General features: G+C 39.2%; 1 protein-coding gene across 11 annotated transcripts in view; it reads right to left on the reverse strand.

The window, feature by feature from the left end:
• ERBIN (erbb2 interacting protein) overlaps positions 1–12,961 on the reverse strand; it is a 180,960-nt gene that overhangs the window by 150,938 nt on the left and 17,061 nt on the right. For 2 of the 11 annotated variants that reach the window (XM_023729586.1, XM_023729583.1), the window contains one exon: positions 2,388–2,536. The exons of 8 other annotated variants lie outside the window; for them this stretch is intronic. The gene's annotated coding sequence lies outside the window, so the exon portion shown is untranslated. The remainder of the gene's footprint in view (positions 1–2,387; positions 2,537–12,961) is intronic. One more of the 11 variants, XM_023729585.1, reaches the window with a different exon arrangement.

Genomic DNA, 12,961 nt, shown 5'->3' on the forward strand with positions numbered 1-12,961 from the left:
AATGAGCTATTAAATAACAATTGTTCTTAAAAGTACTGTCTAATTTAATTATAAATATCGGGAAAATACAACATGTAATTTAATTTACAAAATTTAATTAGAAAAATAAAAGGTACTACTATTCGTGTACCTATAATTATGTACCCAGAAGATCAAACTTATAAACTGAAAATCTATTAGCAACTTTTTTGGAAGTCTTCAGTAGAGTGTGGTAGGTAATAAAAAAAAGCTATGAAAAATCAACTGCTTTCCTAAATTTAAATAGCCATCTAGAATACAACTGATGAAAAAGCCCATTCATAGTAACAACCAAAATCCAAACCAAACCCATTGCCATCAAGTCAATTCTGACTCATAGCGACTCTCACCTTTCCTCCAAAAAGTTTTTAGAAATAAAGTTAACAAAAAGTGTATGTATTTCTTAAAAATAAAGGAATACACATATTAACAAGAAATATGGATATAACATGAAGAAAATCATAAACTCCATTGAAGAACAAAATACTAAATAAACGAAAAACATACCTTCCTAGAAAAATAGATTATGTTATTGTAAAGGTATCAATTTGCTCCTAAATGAATCTATAAATTCAAAGTACTCCCAATCAACATACCAACAAGAATTATTTTTAGTACTTGATAAAAATCATTCTTAAGTTCACCTGGAAATTCTTTTAAAAAGTAGAATAATAAAGAGACACTTCCTGATACGAAAGCATACAATAAAGAAGAAAAAAAATCAAGCTATAACAAAACAAACCAAATTTTTAAAAATCTTGACATAAATCAATTAAGCATATTTGGTAGTTTAGTATATGATAAAAGTAAATTTTAGAGGTAAAAAGATGATTTATTCCAAAAAACAGTGTTACAACAACTGAATAGAAATTTAGGGAGAATAAAGCTAGATGATTATTTTACTCAAGTGAAAATAAGAAGAAAACTTACGTTATTAGTTTTGTTATCTTTGAGTAAATTCTTTTTTCTAAGAACAGCATTAAATCCAAAATTCATAAAGAAAAAGACTGAAAATTGGCTACATAAACACTTAAACTTCTATATGGCAAACACTACAACCAAAGCATAAGGATAAGCAACAAACGAAGAAAAATCATGTGGAACACAGATATACAAGTATCTAATATCCCTGAAAGAATTCTTACATTTAACCTGTCAATGTCACAATTAGTAAGTAGTAGTTGTTGTTTTTAGTTGCCATTGAGTTGATTCCAACTCATAGCAACACTACAGAGCAGGACTGATCCACAGGGTTTCCTAGGCTGTAATCTTTATGGGAGCAGATCACCAGGTCTTGTCTCCCATGGAGCGGCTTTGGTTCGAATGGCTGACCTTTCCGTGAGCAGCTGAGCGCTTAACTATTGTGCCACTAGGGCTCCTTAATTAGTAAATAGTGGATTTAAGCCCAGGCTATCTTACTTTAGTGCCTATGTTCTAACATACTACACTATATTGCCTCTCTCTGATTTGCACAAGTATTATAAGGTGGCTAATATGCAGTTTGATCAAGAATGTACACAAAGAGACACTCTTACTTATTAACTGGTGGAAATCGGGATCAAATTGACGGAGGTGGATTTTTGGTTATACGTGTACATAAACACACACTGATGTTAGAATATATATGGAAGTGTTCAGAAGAATACACAACACACTGATTAGAGTATCTATGGGAGACGGTATGGTAGAGAATTATCATTTTTTATTTACACATTTCTATATTTGAATTTTTGTAACATTTTTATAATCAGAAAAAAGATACGGTAATCGCTTTAGCCCTTTGTATGAAAGGCCTCTCACTGCTTATACCTTTTCCAGCCTTCCTATTCTACCTAAAGTATCTCACTCTATTTTAAAAAAAAAAAAAAAAAAAACGCACTATCTTTGAGTCAATTTCGACTCACAGCGGCCCCACAGGACAGAGTAGAACTGCCCCCTAGGGTTTCCAAGGCTGTAAATCTTTAAGGAAGCAGACTGTCACATCTTTCTCCCAAACATCGGCTAGTGGGTTCAAACCACCAACTTTCTGGTTAGCAGCTGAGCTCTTAAACACTGCACCACCAGGGCTTCTTCATCTCACTCTAAAGATACCTAAAAGACAGAATTGATAGAAATAATACTGATTTCAATGACTAAGGACAGAAAGATAAGGAAAATGACTTCCAGGGTTTCTGGCATGAGAATGGCTATCAAAAAAGCAGACAGGACACTATGTTGATATCAAGTATCTATGACAAATCAAACAGCATCTACTACATACAGTCTCTGCTGTTCAGCAGTTTGCCCCAAGACAATTAACTAAATCTCTGAAATCACCAGAGATTAACAGGGCACCCAAAGGATCCATTTGCTCCTGCCAGGATCCTTACCCTTTCCTTGAAGACTGAGAATAAATCTAATCACAAAAGGATATCCCAGCATTCCTCTTAAGTCTCTTCCAAAATCTCCAGGGATAGGGAAGTCATACCAACTTATTCTAGGCTGGCAAGAAGAAATGAATTTTTAGATGACAGGTCTCCTGCAATGACATTAATAAAAATATAAATTCCCCAAGATTCTAGAATTGGTCTAATTTGAAATTCCAAGGGCAACATTATCAGGAAGACAGATACATGCTAAAAACTTTGTGATCAAATAAACAATTTATTCTCAATAAGGAAAAACACAGTTGCATCAAAGTCACTGCACTCATATTGAAACTAAGCTCCAGCATCATCTCCACAAGGAACTTGTCCAATAGAAACAAAAAATACTAGACTTTCTCCATCCACCTTTCACACTGTTGTTGTTAGGTGCCAGTGAGTCAATTCTGACTCATCACGACCCTATACAGCAAAGTAGAACTGCTCCATAGGGTTGCCTAGGCTGTAATCTTTATGGGAGCAGACTGCCAGGTCTTTTCTACCACGGAGCAGCTGGTGGGTTAGAACTGCCAACCCTTCGGTTAGCAACTGAGTGCTTAATCATTGTGCAACCAGGGCTCCTTCATCTTTCATGCAGTAGCCTGGAATTACTGAAGAATAAATTATTTCACCTAAACGTATTTTACCATATAATTAAAGCTTGTCTTTTTAAGTTTTAGAATTTTATCACTTTAGAATTTATTCTGAAATTAATTGGACTGCAGACACTTCTGGTTCAAAATGTCTGTCTGAACAAATGTTTACCTCATCTCCCTAACAAAAAAGTATAGAAACAAACATAATTGTCTCTGTCAGAGAAGAGTTACAGGCGGGCCAAGATGTCAGAGTAGTCAGAAGCTTCCAGTGTTCCCTCTTACAACAAACACCCAAAAAAACAAGTGAATCAATTACATATGACAATCTAGGAGCCCTGAACATCAAAGGCAAAGTTGAGGACCCAGACTGAGTGGCAGGGGGAGGGAGAGACAGTTCAGAAGCAGCGAGGACTTGCCAGACCTGACCCGGCGAGAGCCTGAGCCCTTCAGCCCGGATCAGCTCAGGGGTGAGCAGTGAGGCAGGTAAGCAGCAGCGCTCAGGAGGCGTTCTCCGCACCAGGAGAGATCCAGCAGCAGAGAGTCTACTCGGCCATCCAGAACCATTGAGAAGCAGCCCTCGATTGGCGAAAGATAAGTACTTGCCTCCGGCCTACACCATGGATCCAAAACAACCCACTTAGGGAAAAACCTCTCTCCATTTATCTCTCTGCTCTGCACTGGGTCCCAGACCAACTTCAGCAATTGCCAAGTGCCCTGGGCCGGAAGTAGGACCCGTCACGTGCCCTGAGCCATTCTTCTGGCCTTGGAGAGTGAATGAATTAACAACAGGGAAAAAACAATTTGCCAGCTCCCCTAAGCCAAGAACTCAGGGTAGGCACAGCTCCTTTGCCTAGGCACAGGCATAAGGGATCCACGGACTATGAGTGCCTTTCCCCCTGCATAGACCTGTGTGGGCCCATTTCAATAGCGTAGGCTCTCATTACCACAGTACAACAGGGTATATACCAGAAGTCTAACTTCAACTGTTTCAGCTGTGAAGTGGCAGATTCGTGACATCTAACACTGCTCTGCTCATTAAGCAGGGTTTTCATCTACCCACATCAGGGGCCTGAGGGTTGGTAGCTCCACCCCCGCCACCTAGCCACCTGCTACAGGGGCCCAAGAATAAAGAGGTGCCCCCCAATCCTTACAGCCAACAGCACTGGGTGCTCATAGTCTGGCTGCAAAACCCACCCATCTATGCACTCTAGGGAACAGGGACATGCCTTCCTCCTGGACCCTTGGGGGTGGTCGTCGGCCCCCTAGCTTGCTCAGCCTGTGTCCCCCTGCTGCAGCCGGATGCCTGTGCCTACACCAATCACCCATGCCTGTCTAGAACTGTAGGTAAGTGCTTGTCCCACACACCTGGTGGCCGACTACCTTGACACCTATGCTGAATCCATACAGGAGGAGTGAGCAGACTCCTGGACTCACATACTTAGTGGCAGTTCTGGCCACCTCGGGGCAGGACACTGGCGCTTCAAGGGTGCTGGTAACTAGGCTAGATCACACGAGCAGCTTATCTGGGCATATCAAAACAAGAAGCTAGGACACAGTAAGCAAACAAATAAATATAGTAACTTGATGGCTCGGAGACAACAATCAATATCAAATCACATGACGGCTTCAGCAACCTCCCAAAATAAAGAATCTAGAAATTTTCCAGAGAAAGAAAATTTCTTGAACTTACCGGAAGCAGAATACGAAAAATTAATATACAGAACTCTTCAAGAGATTAAGAAGGAAATTAACCAAAACTCAGAACACACAATAGAGAAAATTAAAAAGATTAGAGAAGAGCATAATGACAAACTTAACAGGCTGCAAGAATCCATAGAGAGCACAATCAGAAATCCAGAAGATCAACAAATAAAGTTTCAGAATTAGACAACTCAACAGAAAGTCATAGGAGGAGAACTGAGGCAATGGAAGTCAGAATTAGTGAGACTGAAAATAAAGCATTTGACACCAACTTACTTGAGGAAAAGTCAGATAAAAGGATTAAAAAAAAAATGAAGAAACCCTAGGAATTATGTAGGATTCTATCAAGAGGAATAACCCACAAGTGACTAGAGTACCAGACAGAGGGGGATAACAGAAAATACAGAGAGAATTGTTGAAGATTTGTTGGCAGAAAACTTCCCTGATATCGTGAAAGAGAAGAAGCTATCTATCCAAGATGCTCATTCAGCCCTACATAAGGTAGATCCCAAAACAAAGTCACCAAGACATATTTTAATCAAACTTGCCAAAACCAAACACAAACAGAGAATTTTAAGAGTGGCTAGGGATAAACGAAAAGTCATCCACAAAGGAGAGTTAAAAACAATAAGCTCAGACTACTCAGCAGAAACCACACAGGCAAGAAGGCAATGGAATGACAAATATACAGCCTTCAAGGAAAAAAACTGCCAGCCAAGAATTATATATCCAGCAAAAGTGTCTCTCAAACATGATGGCGAAATTAGGGCACTTCCAGATAAACAGAAGTTTGGGGAATTTGCAAAAACCAAACCAAATTTACAAGGAATACTAAAGGGAGTTCTTTGGTTAGAAAATCAGTAACATCAGGTAACTACCCAAGACGAGAACACAGGACATAGCAACCAGATATCAACCCAGGTAGGGATGTCACAAAAATAAATCAAAGCTAAAACACTCAAAATATGGAAAACAGATGTCAATATGTAAAAGACGACAACATTAAAACAAAAAATAGGGACTTAAAAAATGTAGACACAGATTTTTCATATGGAGAAGTCAAGGTGATATCAAAAAATAAAAGACTGCTACAAACTTAGAAAATAAAGGTAAATATTAAGGTAACCACAAAGGAAACTAACAATCCTACAAGTCAAAATAAAAAACAACAAAAATATAAAGACTCAGTAAATACAAAATCAACAACGAAAAAGATGAAAAGAAAAAACGTAAGAAGAAAGATGAATTACAAATATGGAAAAGAAAAAAACAAGAATGAACCCTGTGATGCAGGATTAGAATTGGGGATACTATTGTAAACTCAAAGTTTTCAACAGATATAGAAATACAGGTGTAAATGTGTATGTGCATACATACAAATATTCTACCTCTGTAGGACAGAGTAAGCACATACAATTACCAGACCTTGGCATCTAGTACCATTTCCTACTAAAATAGACAATAAGTCAGGTACGTCTTATCGTGCTAGAAAGCAAGGAAGTGCTCAAAGAAGGAACAGATATCTCAAAAATAGAAAACTCAGACGGAAGAGGTTCTTACTGGACAAATAAGGAATGATTTCAGCATTAAAATACTAACTGATAATGGATTATAAACCTCTGAATTTAATAGGAAACCATGAGTCTGTATAAATAAATGAACAAATTGAAAGTTTGAAGAGAAACAGAATATTTACGTAGTTTCAAACTGCTGCTGTGCCATCAAGTCGATTCTAACTCATAGAGATTCTACAGGACAGAGCACAACTGCCCCATATGGTTTCCAAGCCTGTAATCTTTACAGAAGCAGACTGCCACCTCTATCTGCCGCAAAGCAGCTGGTAGGTTCAAACCACCTATCTTTCAGTTAGCAGCCAAGTGCTTAGCCACTGCACCACCAGAGATCCTTAGTTTCAAACTACCTCCCCACAATACTTATTAATTACAAGTGGGAAAAGAGTACTTTGACGACAGAGAATCCTGACAGTCACAACCTTCATCATACAATCAAAGTAAACATCAGTAACGGGACAAACTGAAATAGTCTGGCACCTGGTAAACTGCAACGAGAAGAATGCAGCATAACTTCTATACCATCAGCCAAAAAGGTTTAAGTATGGAAATCTAATACAAATCTAATCATGGAAATCTAATCAATGATCTAATCATGAAAAAATACCAAACAAATGCAAATCGAGGGTATTCTACAAAATAACTGGTGGTGTAACTACCAAAAAAAAAAGAGGTTTTCAAAATAACTTCTGAAAATAATCTTCGAAAGTGTCAAGGCCATAAAAATAAAAAAAAAACATAAACTGTTCTAGACTGAAGAAGTCTGAAAAGACATGACAGCTAAATGTAACCTGTGATTCTGAACAGGATTATTTTGCTCTAAAAGACACTGCGACAACTGGTAAAACTTGAATACCAGCTGAGATTTAGGTGTTAGTAAGTAAGGTATTCAGTTAACTTCCTGATTTTGATGGTTATGATGTCCATTTGTTTAACGGGAGAAAGTCTTTGTATTTGGGAGCAATCGGGCATCAGGTTGGCAGTTTTACTGTCAGATGGTTCAAGAACAAAAAAGTTCTTATAACATGCATCCAATTTTTCTGTGTGTTTCATAATTGTTTTAAACTTTAAAATATGAAGAATAATTACAATAAATCTGTAAGAAACAAAACCAAACCCGTTGCCATCGAGTAGATTCTGACTCATCGTGATCCTAAAGGACAGAATAGAACTGCCTCATAGGATTTCCAAGGAGCGAATAGTCAATTCGAACTGCCAGCCTTTTTGGTTAGCAGCTGAGCTCTTAACCACTGCACCACCAGGGCTCTGTTAATAAATCTATAACCCAAAAACCAAATTCGTTGCTGTCGAGTTGATTCTGACTCACAGTGACCACATAAAACCCGCTGCTGTCAAGTCGATTCCGACTCATGATGACCCTTTAGGATACCAGAGAACTGCCCCATATAGGGTTTTCCAAAGAGTGGCTGGTGGATTCAAACTGCCAAACTTTTGGTCAGCAGCCAAGCTCTTAACCACTGCACCACCAGGGCCCCAACAGCAGTGTTGAAAAACTGGAAGGGATATATCTACAGATCAGAAATTTCTAGAAAATATAAAGCAGATGGGGGGGAGGGGGCGGTGAAGACATCCACGAGACACAACACAACGGAAGAACCAGATGCCCCAAACAAGCACAAAGTGGGATCTCAAAAAAGAGTAAGTTTTCTTAGCAACAAGGATTGGGGAAGTGTGTCCTGGGCAGTCAGCCAGATAATAAAACCATGGTAGAAAAGCTGCACTAATTCCTTGCTAACGTGACTGACCCCAGCATAGTTAAGGTCTCCAGTACAGGTCTCTATACTGTGGGAGATCTCTAACACTTAGGCAGTAATACTGAAAAAACAGGGGTGTATCTCCTGAGAGAGAGGAAACATATACCAAGAGAACCAAATACCCACACAGCCTAAAGGAGAAGTTTCAGCTAAATATTGCTCCCTTTCCTCTTCTAAGCAATTACCAAAGCCAGATGAACAGGGATTCCCTTGAGCTGGGGAAACAGACTAAAAGGATCAATACAGTTTAGTCTAGCCACCATGAAAAATCTAACATTTGATGAAAAACCAAAGGCATGACAGATATATCAAACACAATCAGATCAACAGTATTAGCAGAGAAAACAGAAAACAATGTTAAAATAATAACATCTCAGAGATCCCAGAGATTATATGTTGTCCAAAAATGCAACTAAAAAATTAAAATTGATTCCTATGAAAAAAGTTCTTAGAAACTTCGGTTTTGAAAAAAATATATAATAAAAGAATTGAAAAAAAACTGAAGGCCAAATAAGTGAGCTAAAAGATTGGATTCACCAGAATGCAATACCAAAAAGACAAAGAAAAATGGAAGAAAGCAATGAAAGCTCCATAAATCCCAATAACTGTTTAACTTCTCAAAGTGTGGTCCACAGGCGCTGGAAGCCCATTGCTCCTGAGAGTCCCTGAGATACTTTTAAGGTGTCTTTCAGATCAAAACTATTTTCATAATAATACTAAAATGCCATTTGCCTTTTTCCATCATAATGACATTTTACAATAAGGTGCAAAAGCAACTGTGGATAAAACTGCTGGCACCTTAGCACAAACAAAGGCAGTGGCATCAAGCTATACTAGCACCACCACGTATTCCCAAATTTCCTTTTAAATGCCACTTTCACTTAGTACCTTCAATGAAGCAATAAAAAACAGTTTTATTACATTTCAACCTTTCAGTACACGTCTTTTTAATATTCAATGTGAAGAAACAGGAATTTTGAGGAAAAGGACCTATATGATTAGTTTGGCTTATGAAATAAATTAGTTCTTTTTTCATGAAACAGTATTGTCACCTGTAGAAATAAATGACTAAGATTACTCAGGATTAGGAATCTGGGTAGCCTTTTTTTTTTTTCTTTTTTTATTTAAAAAAATAAACCAAGGCCTTTTGAAAAACGGCACTCTAGACAGAAGTACCAAGCCATTCCTCCACAGCAAAGATCTGAAAAACTAAGCCAAACAGAGAAAACACGAATCCTGAAACCCTAAAACATCAAATGAAGAAAGAAAGAACTCAGCCAACCACCAAATGCAGTGAGAAAACTGACAAGAGAACGGAGAGCGAGGAGAGATTCATGCAGAAATCCCCTATCAGCTAATGCAGCATGGATGCGCCAGCTTGGACTCCTATCAGAAACCAGCAAATAGGGGGTACAAGAAAGCAGCTTCACAGAGCTTCCGGCGGGAGACAAAACAACCAGTAATTTGCGATATACGCTTTCCCACCCCCACCCTTCTTCACCCCCACTTGGCTTCCTCTGCTTCCCATGGCCACAGCCTCTTGTCCGGGAAGCACCGGCTGCTTGGATTCCACCCGCCTGCACTGGCCAGCTCTCTGAGTGCCGTATGTTGGCTGCTGGTGTTGCTTTTTTCCACTTCTTTTGATTTCTTCCTTACCTCTCACCACCTCCCCCTCCTTTCGCTCAAACACCTGGCTCCGTGAGCCATCTTTCCTTCTTCCTGAGGGGCTGCGGAGCTCTGGTAATTTGCGATATACGCTTTCCCACCACCCAAACTTCTTCACCCCCACTCGGCCTCCTCCGCTTCCCGCGGCCACAGTCTCTTCTCCGGGAAGCACCAGCTGCTTGGATGCTACCCGCCCACACTGGCTGGCTCTCTGAGTGCCATTTGTTGGCTGCTGGTGTTTTTTCCGCTTCGAGTTCTTCCTTACCTCTCACCAAGACCCTCTCTTTTTGCTCAAATACCTGGCTCCATGCGCCATCTTTGCTTCTTCCTGAGGGGCTGCGGACCTCCGTTCAAGTGTGGAACGGCTTCCTGGTCTGGGCTGCCACGCTGGTGGCATCCCGGGGCTTTTGTTTGTTTGTTTTGAATTGTTTGTTTGTTTTCTTTTCCTTTCCTTGAGTTGGAAGCCCATTCTGCCGGGGCGGTGCTGTGTGGCTTGGAACCTACCCCTCAGCTTGTGCAGACGCGCAGACAGATCCCTGAAAGCATTTCCTTTTTCGTGGGTTTTTTTTGGTTTTGTTTTGTTTTTGGGGGGGCTTTTATTGTTCTTTTTTTTTTTAATTTCTTTTGTTTTCTTTTCCCTCTTTTTCCCTTTTTTTCTTTTTTCATTACTCAGTTTCTCGTCCCTCTATACTTTCATTCTCTTTCTGTTCTCTGAATACCTGGCGCTGAACACCTCTACACCTTCTAGCCAGGCTGTACTGCAACACCTGAGAACAACTTCCCCAGACCTCACAGCCGCACCAGTGGTATCCCTGGAAGCTATGCTGTTCATTTTCCTTTCTGATTTTTATTTAATCATTCTTTTCTTTTTTTTTTCTTTTTCCCCTTCTTGTTTTTCCCCATTTCATAGTCTCTCATCTCTCCACTCCAATGGCAAGCTAGCCAGGCACTCTTTTTCTCTGTATGTTTTTGGCTCATGTTCCTCTCTCCTCTCTCCCATATCCATCTTAATTCCACACATAACAATCTCCCCCCTACATCCTGCCTACCTCCACAGTGCGCTTAACATCACACCATCAAGCAGCACAGGCATGGCCTACTGGAACCTGCCCTGCACTGATTACCGACCCGCCCTGGTGGCTGCAGTAAGTGCCACAAACAACCCATCCCAGTAACTCCTCTTCAGCTAGACCTGTCCTGCTGTACCTTATCTGAGCAACTGACCCTGCCAACTGGAAAAGGAGGTGAAAACTATCGTGCCCATAGACGAGTAAACAAGAATACACAGCCCGCCTGCTCAGACATAGCCCAATTAAAAAAAAAAAAGACGAAACAAACAGATCTACAATCAATAAACGAGAAAAACAACTACTGAATGTCCCAAAGACAGCAGACAATAACAAAACATTTACAAAAACAGGACAGGATGGTTCCAGTAGGCGTTCAAAATAAAACACGAGATGACTTTCCAGTGGAAGAAAAGGCACTAAAACTATCTGACAAGGAATTCAAATCTCTAATATTCAGAGCTATGCCAGAGTTTAAGGAAAAAGCAAACAAAAATGAGGAAAAAACAGATAAATTTATGGAAAAGGCAGACAAATTCATGGAAAATCCAGAACAAAAATTGGAAGACTTCAGGAAAATAATGCAGGAACAAAATGCTAAAATAAATTCACAATTGAAAACTATACAAAAACAATCATAAATCCAAAAAATTACTGTTTCATGAGACACTATTTCTTCTGTAAACCATCACTTGAAATATAATTAAAAAAAAAAAAATCCAAAAGATAAACAACAAGATTTCAGACATGGACGGTGTCATAGAAGGGCTGAGGAGCAGATCTGAAACAGTGGAAGACAGGATCAGTGGAATTGAAGACAAACACTTGGATACAACTCTGTTTGAGGAAAACTCAGAAAAAAGAACAAAGGAAAACAAAGAGACCTTGACAGTTATGTGGGATACAATCAAAAGCAAAAATCTGTGAGTGACTGGAGTTCCAGAACGGGGAGAAAACATGGAGAGGATCACTGGAGAACTGCTGACAGAAAACTTCCCCAATATCACGAAACATGAAAAGCTGGCCATCCAAGAAGCTCAACGAACCCCATATACGATAGACCCCAAAAGAAAATCACCAAGGCATATCAATCACACTCGCCAAAACCAAAGACAAACAATCCTGAAAGCAGCTTATGAAAAACAAGAAGTTACATACAGAAGAGAAACAATAAGACTAAGCTCAGATTATTCAGCAGAAACCATGCAGGCAAAAGGCAATGGGACGACATACATAAAACCTTGAAAGAAAAAATTGCCAGCCAAGAATAATATACCCTGCAAAACTCTCATTCAAATATGATGGTGGAATTAGGACATTTCCAGATAAACAGAAATTAAGGGAATATGTAAAAACCAAACCAAACTAAGAAGAATCACGAAAGAGAGTTCTTCGATCTGAGAACAAACAACTTCAGCTCACAGGCAGACTCTAGGACGAAGGATCGTACTAGCCAGATACCAGTCTAGGAAATGAACTCTCAAATACTATCCAAAACCAAAAGAAATACAACAGGGAATCAGAGCAATTAATCAGTAAATGACAACAACATCAGAACAATAAAAGACGAAATAAACAGTGTAGGTATAGAACCTTCTAATGGGGGGGGAAGGCAAGGTGATACCAAGTAATAATAGACTGCTTCAAACTTAGAAAGATAAGGGTAAATTTCCTGGTAACCACAAAGTTAACAAACATACTTATAAAAATAAAGAGGAAAAACAAAGTCTCAGCAAAAACAAAACCTACAAAAACAAAAGAAATGAAAAAAAAAAAATCCACAAACAAAAGTAACTCAGAACAGGAGAGTAAGAAGAACAAAGAAACCGTCAGCACCACAGAAAAAAGCACTACAAAATGACAGCAACAAACTCACATCTATCAATCATTACACTGATCGTAAATGGACTTGATGCACCCATAAAGAGACAGAAAATGACAGAATGGCTATGAAAACAGGATCCATCAATATGCTGTCTACAAGAGACACACCTTAGAAACAGAGATGTCAATTTATTAAAAGTCAAAGGTTGGAAAACAATATATATCAAGCTAACAACTACCAAAAAAGAGCAGGAGTGGCAAATCTAATCTCAGATAAAGTAGACTTTAAAACGAAATCTACCATAAAAGACAAAGAAGGACACTATATAATGATTAAGGGGA

This window comes from Trichechus manatus, unplaced genomic scaffold (genome assembly GCF_000243295.1).
Source record: "Trichechus manatus latirostris isolate Lorelei unplaced genomic scaffold, TriManLat1.0 scaffold00029, whole genome shotgun sequence".
Lineage (NCBI taxonomy): Eukaryota > Metazoa > Chordata > Mammalia > Sirenia > Trichechidae > Trichechus > Trichechus manatus.